Below are 18,630 nucleotides of genomic sequence, written 5' to 3' on the forward strand. Positions count from 1 at the left end.
TCGGACTCCATGTCACGTTTGGAGAGCCCCTGATGCTAAACAGTGGAAAACCCCCATAAGTGACCACATTTTGGAAACTAGACCCCCCCCAAGGAACTTATCTAGATGTGTGGTGAGAACTTTGAACCCCCAGGTGTTTCACTAAACTTTATAATGCCCGGGGGTGAAAATAAAAAATCATATTTTTTCCACAAACATGATTTTTTAGTTCCCAATTTTTTTATTTTCCCAAGGGTAACAGGAAAAATTGGACCCAAAAGTTGTTGTCCAATTTGTCCTGAGTATGCTGATACCCCATATTTGGGAGAAAACTACTGTATGGGCACACGTTGGGGCTCAGAAGGGAAGTAGTGACGTTTTGGAATGCAGACTTTGATGGAATTGTCTGCGGACCCCATTTTGGAAACTACACCCCCCAAGGAACTAATCTAAATGTGTGGTGAAAACTTTTAACCCCCCAGGGGTTTCACTAAAGCTTATAGCGGCCAGCGTGAGATTAAAAAAATCATGTTTTTTCCACAAACATGATCTTTTAGTCCCCAATTTTATATTTTCCCAAGGGTAACAGGAGAAACTAGACCCTAACCATAACCCGAACCATAACCCTAACCTTAACACACCCCTAACCCTAATCCCAACCCTAACTCTAATCTCAACCCTAACCGTAATCCTAACTTTAGCCCCAACCCTAACCCTAACATTAACCCTAAAGGGAAAATAGAAATAAACACATTTTTTTAATTTTATTATTTTTCGCTAAGAGGGTGATAAAGGGGGGTTTGATTTACTATTTATAGCGGGTTTTTATGTTTGGCAGCTGTCACACACTAAAAGACGCTTGTTTTATTGCAAAACATTGTTTTTGTGTCATCACATTTTGAGAGCTATAATTTTTCCATATTTTGGCCCACAGAGTCATGTAGGGTCTTGTTTTTTGTGGGATCTTTTAACCCCCCAGGGGTTTCACTAAAGCTTATAGCGGCCAGCGTGAGATTAAAAAAATCATGTTTTTTCCACAAACATGATCTTTTAGTCCCCAATTTTATATTTTCCCAAGGGTAACAGGAGAAACTAGACCCTAACCATAACCCGAACCATAACCCTAACCTTAACACACCCCTAACCCTAATCCCAACCCTAACTCTAATCTCAACCCTAACCGTAATCCTAACTTTAGCCCCAACCCTAACCCTAACATTAACCCTAAAGGGAAAATAGAAATAAACACATTTTTTTAATTTTATTATTTTTCCCTAAGAGGGTGATAAAGGGGGGGTTTGATTTACTATTTATAGCGGGTTTTTATGTTTGGCAGCTGTCACACACTAAAAGACGCTTGTTTTATTGCAAAACATTGTTTTTGTGTCATCACATTTTGAGAGCTATAATTTTTCCATATTTTGGCCCACAGAGTCATGTAGGGTCTTGTTTTTTGTGGGACGAGCTGACATTTTTATTGGTATCATTTTTGGGCACATTAGATTTTTTGATCGCTTTTTATTTTTATTTTTGTGAGGCAGAAAGAACAAAAAACAGCAATTCATGAATTTCTTTTGGGGGGCATTTATACCGTTCCGCGTGTGTTGTAAAATTGATACCACTCGTGTGCGCGGCCGATCAGCTACAACGTACTATCCCGTCCATGGTGAAATGGGCCCGGGTCACATGGACGGATAGTACGTCGGATGTCATAAAGGGGTTAAAGCCTATGTCTGAGATGATATAGGAAAGGCAGAAAAGATTGTTCAAAAAATGTCCCCTGGCTGGACATTTGTGTACCTGGTGGCTGTTGGTATAGGAACCCATCGTCCAAGACATACCGTATATACTCGAGTATAAGCCGACCCGAGTATAAGCCGACCCCCCTAATTTTGCCACAAAAAACTGGGAAAACTTATTGACTCGAGTATAAGCCTAGGGTGGAAATGCAGCATTTACCGGTGAATTTCAAAAATAAAAATAGATCATTATTTCCCCATAGCTGTGCCATATAGTGCTCTGCACCGTTCATATTTCCCCATAGCTGTGCCCCATACAGTGCTCTGCACCGTTCATTTTGTCCCATAGCTGTGCCCCATATAGTGCTCTGCACCGTTCATTTTGTCCACAGCTGTGCCCCATACTGTGCTCTGCACCGTTCAGTTTGTCCCATAGCTGTGCCCCATACTGTGCTCGGCACCGTTCATTATTGCCCCATATCTGTGCCCCATATATGCTCTGCACCGTTCATTATTGCCCCATATCTGTGCCCCATATATGCTCTGCACCGTTCATTTTGTCCCATAGCTCTGCCCCATACTGTGCTCTGCACCGTTCATTTTGTCCCATAGCTGTGCCCCATACTGTGCTCGGCACCGTTCATTATTGCCCCATATCTGTGCCCCATATACAATGCTCTGCACCGTTCATTTTGTCCCATAGCTCTGCCCCATACAGTGCTCTGCACCGTTCATTATTGTCCCATATCTGTGCCCCATATATGCTCTGCACCGTTCATTATTGCCCCATATCTGTGCCCCATATATGCTCTGCACCGTTCATTATTGTCCCATATCTGTGCCCCATACTGTGCTCTGCACCATTCATTTTGTCCCATAGCTGTGCCCCATACTGTGCTCGGCACCGTTCATTATTGCCCCATATCTGTGCCCCATATACAATGCTCTGCACCGTTCATTTTGTCCCATAGCTCTGCCCCATACAGTGCTCTGCACCGTTCATTATTGTCCCATATCTGTGCCCCATATATGCTCTGCACCGTTCATTATTGCCCCATATCTGTGCCCCATATATGCTCTGCACCGTTCATTATTGTCCCATATCTGTGCCCCATATATGCTCTGCACCGTTCATTATTGCCCCATATCTGTGCCCCATATATGCTCTGCACCGTTCATTATTGCCCCATATCTGTGCCCCATATATGCTCTGCACCGTTCATTTTGTCCCATAGCTCTGCCCCATACTGTGCTCTGCGCCGTTCATACTGCCGCATAGCTGTGCCCCATACTGTGCTCGGCACCGTTCATTATTGTCCCATATCTGTGCCCCATATATGCTCTGCACCGTTCATTTTGTCCCATAGCTCTGCCCCATACAGTGCTCTGCTCTGCACCGTTCATTTTGTCCCATAGCTGTGCCCCATATAGTGCTCTGCACCGTTCATTTTGTCCCATAGATGCTCCACATAAATCTGTGCGGCTGCTGCTGCTGCAATAAAAAAAAAAAAAACACATACTCACCTCTCTTGCTTGCAGCTCCCAGCGTCCGGTCCCGGCGTCTCTCTCTCCGTTCTGACTGATCAGGCAGAGGGCGCCGCACACACTATATGCGTCATCGCGCCCTCTGACCTGAACAGTCAGAGCGCAGACGCCGGGAAGATGGAGGCGCCGGGAAGATGGAGCGACACCTGGCGGCTGGAACGCGGACAGGTGAATATAAAATACTTACCTAGTCCCAGCGATCCTGGCGCTCACTCTGCCTGTCACAGCTGGTCTTCGGTGCCGCAGCCTCTTCCTCTATCAGCGGTCACCGGCACCGCTGATTAGAGAAATGAATACGCGGCTCCACCCCTATGGGAGGTGGAGCCGCCTATTCATTTTTCTAATGAGCGGTCCCACGTGACCGCTGAAGAGGGGAAGAACTGCAGCACCGAAGACCGTGGGACGGCAGGGACAGCGCCAGGATCGCTGGGACTAGGTAAGTGTGCCTCAGCGCCCTCTCCCCCTCACCCGCCGACCCTGCCACCCACCTTGACTCGAGTATAAGCCAAGAGGGGCACTTTCAGCCCCAAAATTTGGGCTGAAAATCTCGGCTTATACTCGAGTATATACGGTAAGTGGACTCATGATCTGATAATGGTGTGAATGATCCTTGTTCCTTCTTCTTTTCTTCCTGTGCCACCACCTCATCCATCATCGCCTGAAACATTTTTTTTCTGGGGAGGCATACAAGAGGGATAATAACACTGGTGATGGGATTATCAGCGCTCATCTTGTTTGTGGAGTACTCGAAACAGTGCAACATGGGACACACATCCAGCATGGAGGCCAATTCATTGGTCGGAAAATGGTGTTCTTCCGCTGAACGACTTGTAAGGTTCTAGCAGCTACGCGGGATGCAGTGATGAGCAGGAGGCAGAGCAAGAGTTAAAGGGAACCTGTCACCTGAATTTGGCGGGACCATTTTTCGGTCATATGGGCAGAGTTTTCAGGTGTTTGATTCACCCTTTCCTTACCCGCTAGCTGCATGCTGGCCGCAATATTGGATTGAAGTTCATTCTCTGTCCTCCGTAGTACACGCCTGCGCAAGGCAATCTTCAGCAGTGGTCTTGCTCGGTGGGCAAAATTCTTCACAAAACGGTGGTAATACCCGGTCAGTCCCAGGAATGCTCGAACATCTTTCACCGTCTCTGGACTGGGCCATTCTTGTACCACAGCAATCTTCTCTCGGGATAGTTTCACCCCTTCAGCGGAAACAACACGGCCAAAGTACTCAATCTGAGTGCGGAACAAATGACATTTTTGAGGTTTCAATTTTAGCCTGTGCTTCTGAAGGCAACTCAACACCTGTTCCAGTCATTGTAGATGTTCCTCAAATGCAGCGAAGACTATGACATCGCGTAAATAGATAAGTGTGGCTTTGAAGTTCAAATCACCCAGACACCTTTCCATGAGAAGTTGAAAAGTTCCAGGAGCATTGGCCAAGCCGAACGGCATTTGGTTGAATTTAAACAGGCCCATGGGTAGAATAAAGGCGGTCTTTGCTCGATCCTGTTCTGACATCGGCACTTTCTAATAGCCACTGGCAAGGTCCAACGTAGAAAAAAAATTAGCTTTTCCTATTGCGGACAGGGATTCCTCAATCCTGGGTAATGGGTATGAATCTCTCACTGTATAGGCATTGAGTTTCCGATAATCAACACAAAAACGCAGAGTACCATCTTTCTTCCGCACCAGAACTATTGGAGCCCATGAACTCTGACTCTCTGAAGACACCTTTCTGCAACATCTGACCTAACAACCTCTTCACCTCTTGGTACAGCTGTGGTGGGATTTGCCGATAGCCACACGGCAAAAGAGGAAAAATATGCGGCACTCACCCATTTGAAGCTGGAAATCGTGCTCTTTATTGGAAAGAAAATGTGCATACATCCATTAGGACATCAGGTGTACAGGAGGGTGCGGTGATGGAGTCTGGACGACGGCCGTTTCGCACTGAATGTGCTTCAACGGGTCCACATACTAGATTACCATATGTCATATCCTTTTAAAGGGTTTCTGACATGCGTAATATCAAATTACTAAGGTGCATATATACAAAAAATGAATAATTAATGACAATAATAGTGAGTGTGCAAAGAATAGTAATCGATTTACAGACTGTAACAATAAAAGTTATTACGAACTATCTATATAGCATCATTTCATATGGCCTCTGATATTCATTATAGAAACACCGACATATCAAGTTTATCGTTTAAGCCGATCGGCTTGCAACACAGGCATGTGCAAACAGACAAAGACCTTACTTCTATACACTCTAGCCCTCCTAAATTTGCATACAAACGCGCTTATAATTTGTGATGGATTTTAAATACTAACGCGCAAGGACCGATCGGCTTAAATGATAAACTTGATATGTCGGTGTTTCTATAATGAATATCAGAGGCCATATGAAATGATGCTATATAGATAATTCGTAATAACTTTTATTGTTACAGTCTGTAAATCGATTACTATTCTTTGCACACTCACTATTATTGTCATTAATTATTCATTTTTTGTATATATGAACCTTAGTAATTTGATATTACGCATGTCAGAAACCCTTTAAAAGGATATGATGTATGGTAATCTAGTATGTGGACCCGTTGAAGCACATTCAGTGCGAAACGGCCTTCGTCCACACTCCATCACCGCACCCTCCTGTACACCTGATGTCCTAATGGATGTATGCACATTTTCTTTCCAATAAAGAGCACGATTATACAGCTTCAAACGGGTGAGTGCCGCATATATTTTTCCTCTTTTGCCGTGTGGATAATGCAGCTATAGGCTACCGATGCAGAGCACCAAAAACTTACAGCTAACGTGACACCTGTTTATCAGAAATTGCAAAGTCCAAGTCCAGAAGAATCTGTGTGATTTTATATACTCTAGTGCCGTCCTCTGCCTTTCTTTTTGATTTGCCGATAGCGCTCTCTTATGGGCGTGGTATTTTCTGTAGGTATCTCATGTGTGATGGCCATGTTGCAGCCAAAATCATCGGCGTCAAAGAGGAGTTCACTGTCACAATCCAGGGGTCTCCTTGCTGTAATTTCAGCTGCACAGCCTGAGGTGGTATCATTTCTTCAGTCATGCCCATAATCTGGGCTACTTCGCTTTTGGCAAAAACTGTGATGTCCTGGTCCTCTAAATTAACACAGCGTACAGGAACAGTTCCATCACACACAATGGCTAACGTGCGTGCCACCAAGAATCCAGAGGGAAATTGCTCAGAAAAAAGGCTCAAATTGAATCTCAACTCCTTCCAATGGGATGCGAGCTCGGACGGGCAAAGAGGGTACTAGAATAAGGTGGTAGAATGAATTTGGAAGAGGCAGGAATGATCACTTTTCCTAACACTCCTTCGTCACGGCAAGACTCTTGAGCTTGAGCTACATGAACTAACTGTTGGAATACTCTTCTCTGAGGGGTATGTGGACTTCACTGCTTCAGAGTCTCGTTAGTGGGTTAGTTGATGAGGAGACTCCAGAACTCCTTTAAGATCTTTATTCCCAGGGTGATTGTGTGTCCGCCACTCACTTCTCCCTAGGTTAGCACCACGCCCTTTCATCCCAAATCCTTTCCACAAATGGAGATCTGCATCCACACCACCCTGCGATTGGAATGGGCAGTTGATTGGCAGCCATCAACTTTATCACTGGACCCCACTCAGGCCACCCTGCTTCAGGAAAATGTAGCCGGAAATAAGCTTCTGGCATCGTTGTCACCAGTGAGCCCATGTCCACCAGGCAATGCACTGCACGACCATTAAATTCAGCCCAAACTAGAGGACATATTGACACTAGATTTGTGGGACTTCCACTACTCCTTTGAGTCTGTTCTGGATCCGGTGGCATCCCCCCAGCTCGGAGCCTCCTAGTTTAACGGACGACAAGGTTGAATCCTTCCCCAACGTGTACACTCCCACGTTATATGTCCATTCTTGCCACAATTACAGCAAGTAGGGGTCTCTGTTGATGAAGCATTCTAGTATCAAGGCAGGATTCCAGCACTTCTCTGTCCCCTGGTGAATTTGCGGCAGCCTCCGACTTCTTTTTAATGTCAGCCAATTCTCCTTTAATATTCAGAAGATCTCTCCTCAATTCTTCCACCAATTGGGGTTCCGTAATTTCATTCACAGACACCTCCCCTCTCTGGATCTCCCCTACCGGGACTGTCACCCCATGCTCCTGTTCACGCATAAGCACTTCACTTCCCATCTCAGAAAAAGTAATACTACGGTGTACCCGCACACGCTCCCGCAAGGCTTGTTTTGTCATCCCGCAAGCCCGTCACTAAAAGGTTTTGCAGCATTAAGTCCATAGGGCCTATACCAATGCCATCTTTCCTAACAATTGCAGTATGTAGCTCCTGCAGTGCGTTCATGTACTGAGTCACGGTCTCCCCCTCCCTCTGCATGTGACTAAAGAGATACGTCCTGAGTTCCCCTACGTCTGTGGGATCTCCATGAGACTCTTCCAAAATTTGCAGCACCTTATTAAAGGTGTCTGGCTCCCTGGAGGTCCATAACATAACTGAGTGCCATGATAGCCACCTCAGCCTCCAATGCAGGGGTCATGGGGTGCATCCTCATCATACCCCTTATGTGCTCAGTCCAGCTCCACAACATGGTGTTATTTCTCATAATCTTTTGGCAAATTGTTCAACATTGCCCCCAGCGAGATACTGGACCTAGGGCCACCCCCAACTGCTTGGTCTGCCGTCTCCATGCTGTTGGACTGCATCCTGCCGACTACGCCAAGTGTAAGGTTCTAGCAGCTAAGCGAGATGCAGTGATGAGCAGGAAGCAGAGCAAGAGTTAATGGGTTTTTATATAAAGTTATGACAGCAGTAAATACTCCAAGCAGGGAGTAAGTGGGTGAAGGTATATAGGAACACAAAGTGTTAACGGTAATAGAGTAATAACAGAGGGTCAAATAACAAGTTAACTTATAAGTCTCTGGTTCCTGGATGGTGGAGGCTGGAAAATCCCTTGATGGTGCCGTAGGTGACTCGAGAAGTCTCTGAGCCGGTCCTGGAGGAAAGTGAAGCACTGTCTCTGAATGGCAGCAAAGTATCCTGGCCTTTCAACATGTGGTCTCATGGTCCTGGAATGAGGTGCTGACCGTGAAGAGGTCTGAAGCACCGCAAATGGTGTACAAAGTCCCGGAGTGGAGGCTGCAGTCTCGCTACGACAATCAGTGTGCACCGTAGGACCACTGCGTAGCATGTCGGCAGTTGTCAGCGGTACAGACCATTTAGTGCTGTTGAGGTCAGAGGTAGTGGGGAAATGGTCTCTGGAGGTACACAGTCTGTATACACTGGGGATGGAAGGGTGCAACGCGGGCCTGCAGGTTGGCTTCAGTCAGCGGAGAAGGAGTCATCCTTCTCCTGTAGCACACACTGAGTACCCGCCAAAAGCCCCGTTCTTCCACGCTCAGTCTCTTTTATATCAGACCCGCCCCCATCAGCCACGTGCAAAGGCTTTTGCACCTTGCTGCCTCGTTTGCAATGCAGCTGGGGCAGCATAGGGCAGCATTGAAAAAAAATAAATTTGGATCCAAAATGGCCGACTTCAAAATGGCCACCATGGTCACCACCAATCTTAAAGAGTTTTGCCCCTCCTATCTACTACTGTGCCACAAACAGGAAGTTGATATCACCAACCATTCCCATTTTATTTAAGTGTACCCATATACATGGCCCACCCTGTACTTTGCACTGTTAAACATGGACAGCACATGGATTGTACATAGATGCCAGGGGTGTACTGTAAATCTTTTTCATGGACCCATAGACTTGTATTGTCATCCATGCTGCCATAAAATAATGAACATGTGCATAGCACTATAAGTTATATAATGAGTATGTGTGGTATCCACTAAAAAAGTAGATACCACATGTACTGGTAACACGGACGTGTGAATGAGGCCAAAGGCTATGTTCCCGCAATGATATTTTGGGTGTGTTTTTGATGTTGCAGAATTTCTGCACAATTTCTGCACCTAATAAGTAAATTAGATTAATTGCATTTTTTGTGCGTGTTTTTTTAACATGTGTTTTTATCTCATTGTTCGTGCTCTGGTTTTGGTCTATTGTTTCTGGGTCATGCTTTAAATAAAGCTGCTTTCTTTTTTATACTTCCGGGAAGAGTTGAGCTTTTTTAGGATGGAGTCAGGTTTTGCGAAACCCAACTTTCTCAAAAGTCGGGTCGGGTGAAATCTGCCGATTATTGCGAAAAGTCGGGGGCCGACCGAAACACGAAACCCAATGCAAGTCAATGGTGAATCAAATTCGGCAGTGAGTGGAGGACAGGAAAACACCTACAGTGTCAATTTTAATGCCAAAAACATCAATTCGTATTACTGAAGCTTGTCAATCTTAATTTACTTTATAATAATAGTTAGGCATTGAAAACAGGGGCTCATTTGGCTAAGTTGTGGGGCAGAGGGACGCCGAGAACCACCACACAAAACACCTCTAGTAATGTTTTACTGCTTTATCTCATAGAGCTTGTTTGCCATACCTATTACTTTGGTTTTTAAGATCTTCCGCACATATTTCCATACATTGTAAAAGCCACAGTATAGGATAGTCTTATTTTGACATCAGCAAATCATATGGCTAGTATGGGCTATGGTTTTCATTAAGATCCATCAGGTCTTTTTCAATGGCATTTAGCTCCCTTAGTAACTAATCACACCAGAGTGTTATTTACATTTAGATGGTTGTCCTATGGCAGAAATGTCCCTCTTTTAAATGGATTCTGCACTTTTTGTTACTAATTGTGTTTATTGTATTTTGTATTTTATTATTTTTGTTTAATAAATGATATTTTATTTATAAAGTACCACCTGTTTTTGGGATTTACTATAGAGTATAATCACCCCCAAAAATGTGATTTATTATAAGTTGTGGGGGCGTAGGGCTGGCTCAAGATTTTGGTGGGCCCGGGAAACGCAGAATACGTCACGGCGGTGGAGCAAGGAGAGATAAGTATTTCAACTTTGCAAGTTCTGCGATCCTGAGCAAGCAGGGGGGGCCCACTAGTTGGCACTGGCACAGGGCCCCTCATAGTATGGCAGTGTGTTTGACGGCGGGTGGTGCCTCCCACTGCCAGAGACACTTTTGTGTACTATGAGGGGCCCTGTGCCAGTGCCAACGAGTATGCCCTCCCCACCTGATGAAGGAACCTGCACTTTCATCTGCACCTTCCTCTTTGTCCCCGTGTAAGGTGGTATAGTATGCGGGAAGGGGAACCTGACTTTCAGCAGGGTCAGATTCTGGCTGTGTAGACTGCAAGGGGGATGTAGTGGTCTGGGTCAATGTACCAGCAGACTCATCTAGCAGTGGCTGGACAATGGACAGGATGAGGAGGAAACACAGATATAGGCCCAAAATAAAAAAGTAGGCTAAAAGCAGTTCAAAATTGGTAACAGGAGTACACAGGCGGCATTGCTTTGTTCAGTGGAGGAGAAAAGCAATGAGCGGCAGACACCATTAGTAGGCCCAACCAAACAAGTAGGCCAAATGCAGTTTAATATCTAAAACGGTGAAAATTTAGGCTCAGCTTTGCTCAGTGGAGGAGAACAACAAGCAGCGGCAGACACCGTTAGAAGGCCAAACCAAACAAGTAGGCCAAATGCAGTTTAATATCTGAAACTGAAAATTGAGGCTCCGCTTTGTTCAGTGGAGAAGAACAACAAGCAGCGGCAGACACAGTTAGAAGGCCAAACCAAACAAGTAGGCCAAATGCAGTTTAATATCTGAAACGGTGAAAATTGAGGCTCAGCTTTGAACAGTTGAAGGAGAACAACAGGCAGCAGCAGACACCGTTAGTAGTCGCAACCAAACAAGTAGGCCAAATGCAGTTTAATATCTGAAACGGTGAAAATTGAGGATCAGCTTTGTTCAGTGGAGGAGAACAACAAGCAGCGGCAGACACCGTTAGAAGGCCAAACCAAACAAGTAGGCCAAATGCAGTTTAATATCTGAAACGGTGAAAATTGAGGCTCAGCTTTGTTCAGTGGAGGAGAACAACAAGCAGCGGCAGACACCGTTAGAAGGCCAAACCAAGCAAGTAGGCCAAATGCAGTTTAATATCTGAAACGGTGAAAATTGAGGCTCAGCTTTGTTCAGTGGAGGAGAACAACAAGCAGCGGCAGACACCGTTAGTAGGCCCAACCAAACAAGTAGGCCAAATGCAGTTTAATATCTGAAACGGTGAAAATTGAGGCTCAGCTTTGTTCAGTGGAGGAGAACAACAAGCAGCAGCAGACACCGTTAGAAGGCCAAACCAAACAAGTAGGCCAAATGCAGTTTAATATCTGAAATGGTGAAAATTGAGGTTCAGCTTTGTACAGTTGAAGGAGAACAACAAGCAGCGGCAGACACCGTTAGTAGGCCCAACCAAACAAGTAGGCCAACTGCAGTTTAATATCTGAAACGGTGAAAATTGAGGCTCAGCTTTGTTCAGTGGAGGACAACTGTAATGGGAGGCAGACACAGTTAGTAGGCCTAAATAAGTAAGTAGGCTAAACGCAGTTCAAAATTGATAACTGGAGTACACAGGCGGCATAGCTTTGTTCAATGGAGGACAGCTGTAATGAGTGGCGCAGACAGACTTAGTAGGCCTAAAATAAAAAAGTAGGCTAAATGCAGTTCAAAATTGGTAAGAGGAGTACACAGGCGGCATAGCTTTTTTCAGTGGAGGACAACTGTTATGAGAGGCTCACACAGACTTAGTAGGCCTAAAATAAAAAAAGTAGGCTAAATGCAGTTCAGAATTGGTAACAGGACTAAACAGGCGGCATTGCTTTTTTCAGCGGAGGAGGACAACTGTTATGAGAGGCTCACACAGACTTAGTAGACCTAAAATAAAAAAGTAGGCTAAATACTGTTCAAAATTGGTAACAGGAGTACACAGGCGGCATCGTTTTTTTCAGCGGAGGAGGACAACTGTTATGAGAGGCTCACACAGACTTAGTAGGCCTAAAATAAAAAAGTTGGCTAAATGCAGTTCAAAACTGGTAACAGGACTAATCAGGCGGCATAGCTAGGTACTGGGGTGGGCTCCTCTGCTGAGTAGCAGACAGTGGTAGTAGGTGCAAAGTATTAACTAGTCTAAATGGAGGCCAGGGCCCCTGTATATTTTAACAATCATCTATCATTTCAACAAATTTGTATTGGCAGTGCCATTGAAGGATTTAGCAGCACAGACTACACAGCGGTGGAGCAGGGAGAGGTAAGTAGTATTGCAAGTGGTAGAGCAGTGTTCGAGCTGGGGGGGAAGACTCTCTTGTGGGCGGCGGTACTGGCACAGGGCCCCTCATATTACGACAGTGTGTCTGATGTTGGGTGTACACCACCACTGTCAGAGACACTTCATTGTACTATGAGGGAACCTGTGCCAGTGCCGTCGCCCAAAAGTGGGCACACCCACCTGTCCTTACTGTTGTCTATTTACCTGATATTAATCTCAATAAAGTTTTCTATGTTTTGTATACATTGGACTTTTGACTGTGGTTCTTCTTTTGGGTTATGTTAATTCATGCAGTTTGTCCTGTATGGTCCTAGTTTAGTCCCACTACTTTTAATAATGATTTATATCGTACCTAGATGGTAATTATGTGGGGGACTGTTCAGTATTCCACTATATCCTTCAGGCAAAAGGCACTCGCACGGGTGCTTGCGCCAAGTGGTGACCACGGCCCTGTGGGGGGAGTCAGCCCATTTAGGGAGGTATAAAAATGGCCTATGGTGGACATTCAGCAGCTGGAAATGGAGGAATTGGAGCAGTCAGTAAGAGGAGGCCAAAAGCAAGACATTTTTCAGGCAAGCTACGTGTTTGCAGGGGAAGGTGGGGCAAAATAATTAGAAATCCATAATTGGTTCATTTTAATGGTTAGATCATCAACATTTCGGGTAGCCAGACGAGTCCTTTTTTTCGGTCAGTATTGAACCAGCAGCACTGAAGACTAGGGTTGAGCGAAACGGGTCGGTCATTTTCATAAGTCGCTGACTTTTGGCAAAGTCGGGTTTCATGAAACCCGACCCGATCCCTGTGTGGGGTCGGCCATGCGGTACGTGACTTTCGCGCCAAAGTCGCGTTTCAATGACGCGAAAAGCACCATTTCTCAGCCAATGAAGGTGGACGCAGAGTGTGGGCAGCGTGATGACATAGGTCTCAGTCCCCACCATCTTAGAGAAGGGCATTGCAGTGATTGGCTTGCTTTCTGCAGCGTCACAGGGGCTATAAAGGGGCGTTCCCGCCGACTGCCATCTTACTGCTGCTGATCTGAGCATAGGGAGAGGTTGCTGCCGCGTCGTCAGAAGCAGGGATAGCGTTAGGCAGGGTACATTAACCCCCAAACCGCTTGTGCTGTAGCGATTTCCACTGTCCAACACCACCTTTTGTTTGCAGGGACAGTGGAGACTACATTTTTTTTTCCTCTGCGCTGTAGCTCATTGGGCTGCCCTAGAAGGCTCCCTGATAGCTGCATTGCTGTTTGTACACCGCTGTGCAAACCAACTGCTTTTTTCAAACCACAAATCCTGTTGCTCCTTCCTTTCTGCACAGCTATCTTGTTGTTTGTCCACACTTTTGACTTTTTTGTGCAGCAGTCCACTCCTTGTTATTGCTGCCTGCCATACTTTGCTGAGATTACTGCAGGGAGATAGTAATTGTAGGACAGTCCCTTTTTTTTTGTTTCGTTATATCTCTTCAAGCCACTTTCTGCGACAGAAAATATACTCTAATACAGTGGCCCAGATTTATTCACTAGTCTCCCTGAAGAAAAAAAAAAAAAAAAAGGGTGCAGATTAAAATTGTCAAATCTGTATGAGTGGCAGTCCTGTGTGTGGCATCTGTGTCTCATTTTCTGGCACAGAAAACATACAGTCTAACAGTGGGCCTGATTTCTTGCCAATTCTCCCATAAATAAAAAAAAATAGTGGGAGATTAAGATTGGCAATTTTGCCTCAGTGCCAGTGCTGTGTGTGGCATCTGTCTCTAATTTAGTGCCACATTAAACCTAGTGTGTAATACTGGGCCAGATTTCTTTTAAATTCTCCCTGAAAAAAAAAATAGTGGGAGATTAAGATTGGCATTTCTGCTTCAGTGCCAGTCCTGTGTGTGCCACCTGTCTCAAATTTTGTGCCACATTAAACCTAGTGTGTAATACTGGGCCAGATTTCTTTTAAATTCTCCCTGAAAAAAAAATAGTGGGAGATTAAGATTGGCATGTTAGGGGTCGAGTTCCCGCTTCTGCACAGGGGGAATCTCGAGCCACCTCCGCTGCGGTCTCCCATTCTTGTCCAGCCGCAGTGGAATCTGCTCAGCAAAGACGTCAGTCCCAGCGTCTTGCTCATTCTCACTCTGTTCTGAGAGTTACTGCTGCTTCTCCAGTCTCTGCCATTAAGGTCAGTGCTGGTCAGCAGCGAGCGGACTTCTCTGGGACTAAGTCCTTGTCTGCACGTACTGAGCATGTCCAGGGTAAGATCTCCCATTGGAGATCGAGGGTCATGTGCTCAGGCTCTGCAGCACATTCCATTGGTCCGTTTGGCAGGTCTTGGAAGGGCAAAGGTACTGTAGCCACTTCCTGTGCTGCTGCTATATAAACTGCGCATGACCGCACGGCCATGCGCTAGTAATGTCTTACTATTGAATACGTGTGTTTGTTGTGAGTGCAAGTCGTTCATTAAATACCCCTACCCTATTGTATGACTGTTCGCGTATGAAGTATGGCTGCTATCTAGCGCCCGACTAATCACTCAACGTGTCACACACATATCAGCGTCTATTGCTGTGACCGCCAGTGCGGCGCCACGCGCCAGTAGTGCGCTTCCTGACCCTCGTCTGGGTGCTTAGTGGTGCCTGCCAGCACGGCACAGTTCGCACTTCGGTGCTCTAATTATAAGAGTTGCCTAACACACCCTGTTGCGGTGTTGTGTCAGCAAGTGGTCTAATCGGACTTCAATCCTGTGTCTTGGGGTTGTGTTCGCTGACTCCTTGCTTGCACTCTTTAGTGCGGTATTGCGGACCTGTGGTTTTACCGGGTTCGCTTCCACCGCCATATTACGCTGCCATTTACTAGCAGCAGGTTTTTACCTGCACGGTGGACCCCGGACTGCGAACGCATCTATTATCATCTTTCTTGGTGCGTTCCGCCAGTCCTAACAGAATACTAGCGCCAGGGTCTGGCTAGTAAATGGCAGTCGATCAGCGTTTACAGCGGTACATCCAGCAGCTGGAGGGAAGGTTGGCGGCTCTAGAGCGTTCAACCTCAGCTGTGGATGTCACTGCTGTCGCTGTTCAGGCTGCAAGTGTAGCCGCAGCCAGTTTGTCCGCTGCCACCTCTGCCCCGACTTTATCCCGTCTCCCGCTTCCTGACAAGTTTGCTGGTGACAGTAAACAATGTCGCGGATTCATAAGCCAGTGCTCCATACACCTTGAGCTCCTGGCGGCGCGTTTCCCTACGGAACGGGCGAAAGTGGGATTTATTTTATCTCTCTTGTCGGGCAGGGCGTTGGAGTGGGCAACGCCACTTTGGGAGCGTGATGACCGTGTGGTACAGAGTGCTCCGCTCTTTCTGGACGCTCTGAAGCAGGTCTTTTTGGGACCCCGTATTACACACGATACCGCGCTCCAGTTATTGACAATCACTCAGGGTTCGTCCGTGGTCAGTCAGTTTGCCATCCAGTTCCGGACTCTAGCCTCGGAGTTAGAGTGGTCGGATAAAGTTCTAATTCCGGTGTTCTGGAGGGGACTGGCAGACCACGTGAGGGACGCCTTAGCCACCAGGGAGATACCCGCCACACTGGAGGAGCTTATTTCTCTATCTACCCGCATCGACCTCCGTTTTCACGAACGAAGGTTAGAGCAGACCCAGTGTAGGCAGAGGTTTAAACTGGCTCCCACCTTCGCCAGACCTCTTGAATCTTCCGTTTTGGCGTCCGACTCCCATGAGCCCATGGAGGTTTCTCGAGCGGGACCTAAGTCTCAGGCCGCTCGAGTACACATGGTTTGTAAAAATTGTCACCAACGAGGACATTACACTAATAAATGTCCACGGCGCTCGAAAAAACGATTGCGTCTAGTAACCTTAGGGGGAGGTTCACTAGACACAGCGGCTTTTTCCTCCAAACTGTCCTTTAAAGGGACAATCCTGTTTGACTCATCCACTCTACCAGTCGAGCTTTGTGTGGATTCAGGAGCAGAGGGAAATTTCATGTCCTCTGCTTTTGCTATGCGCCACGCTGTACCACTTGTTATGCTCGCCAAACCTGTAACTGTTAGGCCGGCTTCACACTCAGCGTATGAAAATACGGTCCGTATATTACGGCCGTAATACGCTGAAAAGTCCCGAAAATAGTGGTCCGTAGCTCCTCCGTAGGCAGGGTGTGTCAGCGTTTTTTGCGCATGGCATCCTCCGTATGTAATCCGTATGGCATCCGTACTGCGTGGTTTTCTCGCAGGCTTGCAAAACCAACATACCGCTATAGAAGTGATCCATGTGTCCCAAAAAGAAAAAAAATATATATATATATACTGTCTATATATATATATATATATATATATATATATATATATATACATGTCAGTAGACACATATATGTATATATATTAATATTTTTTCCAGCGCTATACAGCTTGCAGATTCCACACTACTAATGTCAGTAGTGTGTATCTGCAAAATTTGGCCGTTCTAGCTCTTAAAATAAAGGGTTAAATGGCGGAAAAAATTGGTGTGGGCTCCCGCGCAATTTTCTCCGCCAGAGTAGTAAAGCCAGTGACTGAGGGCAGATATTAATAGCCTGGAGAGGGTCCACGGTTATTGGCCCCCCCCTGGCTAAAAATATCTGCCCCCAGCCACCCCAGAAAAGGCACATCTGGAAGATGCGCCTATTCTGGCACTTGGCCACTCTCTTCCCATTCCCGTGTAGCGGTGGGATATGGGGTAATGAAGGGTTAATGCCACCTTGCTATTGTAAGGTGACATTAAGCCTAATTAATAATGGAGAGGCTCCCAGGCTTTCTAGGAAAGTTCCCACGATCTATGAACATCCAGCAGAGGGCGCCTCACCGCAAATGAAGCTAAATATAGATCATTGATCTATATTTAGCCTCATTCCCCGGGGTTTTGCAGCGAGGAGCAGCCTGCATTAGCGGAACTCCTTGCTGCAAAATGTTTTAACCCCTTCAGAAGGATTTACATCGTTGGACGTTACAGATCTGCGGAGGGTAAGGATATTGTTGGTTTATTATGTTTTTTTACTTACAGAACGAGGGTCTTCAGTGACTGGATTGGGCGTAGAATAAAATACTCCAACAACCATTGTTTTTATTTCATTAAAATAATTTTAAATAATGTGTTTGTGTTTTATTTAACCCTTTACTACAATTGGATTAATAATGGATAGGTGTCATAATTGACGCCTCTCCATTATTAATTAGGCTTAATGTCACCTTACAATAGCAAGGTGGCATTAACCCTTCATTACCCCATATCCCACCGCTACACGGGAATGGGAAGAGAGTGGCCAAGTGCCAGAATAGGCGCATCTTCCAGATGTGCCTTTTCTGGGGTGGCTGGGGGCAGATATTTTTAGCCGGGGGGGGGCCAATAACCGTGGACCCTCTCCAGGCTATTAATATCTGCCCTCAGTCACTGGCTTTACTACTCTGGCGGAGAAAATTGCGCGGGAGCCCACGCCAATTTTTTCCGCCATTTAACCCTTTATTTTCAGAGCTAGAACGGCCAAATTTTGCAGATACACACTACTGACATTAGTAGTGTGGAATCTGCAAAAAAATGGAGAGAAGACATGGTTTACTGTATGTAAACCATGTCTCAAATCATGTCGGGTTTAGGAAGGAGAAAGAAAAAGCCGGTAATTGAATTACCGGCTTTCAAGCTGTATAGCGCTGGAATAAATATTAATATATATACATATATGTGTCTCACTGACATATATATATATATATACCTATTCTATGTGTACACATTTATTTTACCTATTGGACTGTAAGCTGTCAGTGTGATTTTACTGTACACCGCACTGAATTGCCGGCTTTTCTCTCTAACAGCGCTGCGTATTTCTCGCAAGTCACACTGCTTGTCCGTGTGTAATCCGTATTTTTCACGCTTCCATAGACTTTCATTGGCGTATTTCTTGCGCAGTACGGTGACAAACGCAGCATGCTGCGATTTTGTACGGCCGTAGAAAGCCGTATAATACTGATCAGTAAAATACGGCAGATAGGAGCAGGGGCATAGAGAATAATTGTGCCGTATTTTTTGCGAGTTTTACGGACGTAGTTTCTGCGCTCTTACGTCCGTAAAACTCGCAAGTGTGAAGCCGG

The sequence above is a fragment of the Ranitomeya imitator genome, chromosome 6, assembly GCF_032444005.1.
Source record: "Ranitomeya imitator isolate aRanImi1 chromosome 6, aRanImi1.pri, whole genome shotgun sequence".
NCBI lineage: Eukaryota > Metazoa > Chordata > Amphibia > Anura > Dendrobatidae > Ranitomeya > Ranitomeya imitator.